We start from the raw sequence: 1,641 nt of genomic DNA on the forward strand, positions 1-1,641 counted from the left end.
TTCACTTCTGGGATACACAAACTGCTGAGAAATATGAATTTCTATTTATTCTTATTCAGACAATAGGTGAAAATAATGATGAAAGGGCAAATGAAACACATGTATGTAAGAGGTCCTAGGCTTTGTGAATCAAGGAATGGGTCACAACAACCTTGGGAAGAAAAGGAGAGAAGGGCTTCTATCACCACTGAAATGCTGGCCTCTTCCAAGCCCATCTTCAGGCAAGGGCCCAGAGCAGCTGTGCTTGCCACAGCCCGGCCCTGCTGCCTGTTGCTTCTGCAGGCCACATATAGGCGGTGTCCCCCTTGACCCCTGCATCATCCTCCTGCCTCAGTGTTCCTATTGCTGCCTCTTCTGTGCCCAGGCCCCTGTGCCTGAGACAGGCATTGCCACCTCAGGCCCCTTCACATCTTTTCTGTCTTCTGGCCCCTGAATGCCAGGGCAGAGACAGGGCCGGGGGCTGGTGGTGGGGACCTGGGCTGTACTTTGGAGCTAAGCATCTTTTTCCTTTTGGCAGGGCAGCTGCTTCTCTTTCTTTCTTTTTTCTTTTTTTTTTTTTTTAGTTGGAGTTTTACTCTGTCGCCCAGGCTGGAGGGCAGTGGCACACTCACAGCCACTGCAGCCTCAACCCACTGGGTTCAGACAATCCTCTCACCTCGGCCTGCCAAAGTGCTGAGATTACAGGCTTGAGCCACCATGCCTGACTTGCTTCTCTTTCTGTCTCACTTCTTTGTGTCCAGAGAGGTCCAGAAAGAATCTAGCTCGCTCCTGTACCTAAGTAGTATGCTGTCGAACCCCAATAGTGTTGCTGGTGTGACCTTGGCTGGAGGACTTACCAAGCAGGCTGGGTTTGGGGTGCAAAGTGGAGCCTGAAACTAGAGGAAAAGTCCAAAATGGTCAGAGGATGAATGAGAGATAAGATCTTAGGGAGCAGCAAAGGCCAGAGCAGAAAATCAAATTCAGTCGCAAGCCAGAGGCAGAAACTTGGATTCTGGTTTGGACTGGGAATGAGTGGGAAGGGCTGGGACAGTCACCACCTGTCCTCTGCTGCCCACTTGCTTTCGGTTGCATGGGGTTGGTGTGTCATACTGGCTTACACATGAGTTCACATACACTGGCTCACACATCCTTGGGGAGAGGGTGCAGAAAATATCCTGGCTTCACCTGGGGAGAGACCCAAACCCATCTGCGGAGTCTGCAACACAAGTGCTCCTTCCCTTCACCTTTTCTTCTGAACCAGGTCTCAGAAGGAAATCTTTCCTTTCCTTATGTGAAACTGGAGCGTGTACAGATTTACATCTGTGTATGTTTCCTTTCACAGTCTTCAAGGCTCTCCCTTTGGGCATGTTAAAAGAGAGAGAGAGAGAGGGAGCAGCTCGGTATAGTGGCTCAGCACTTTGGGAGGCCGAGGTGGGAGAATTGCTTGAGCCCAGGAGTTCCAGCCTAGGCAACATAGCAAGACCACAAAAAAAACAACAAAACCAGAAACAGCTGGGTGTGGCGTCATGTGCCTGTAGTTCCAGTTATTTAGGAGGCGGAGGTGGAAGGATCTTCTGAGCCCAGGAGACTGAGATTGCGGTGAGCCCTGATCAGGCCACTGGATTCTAGCCTGGGTGACAGAGTGAGATCTCAATTCAAAGA

This window comes from Carlito syrichta, unplaced genomic scaffold (assembly GCF_000164805.1).
Source record: "Carlito syrichta isolate Samal-C Ts95f unplaced genomic scaffold, Tarsius_syrichta-2.0.1 Scaffold288381, whole genome shotgun sequence".
Classification (NCBI taxonomy): domain Eukaryota; kingdom Metazoa; phylum Chordata; class Mammalia; order Primates; family Tarsiidae; genus Carlito; species Carlito syrichta.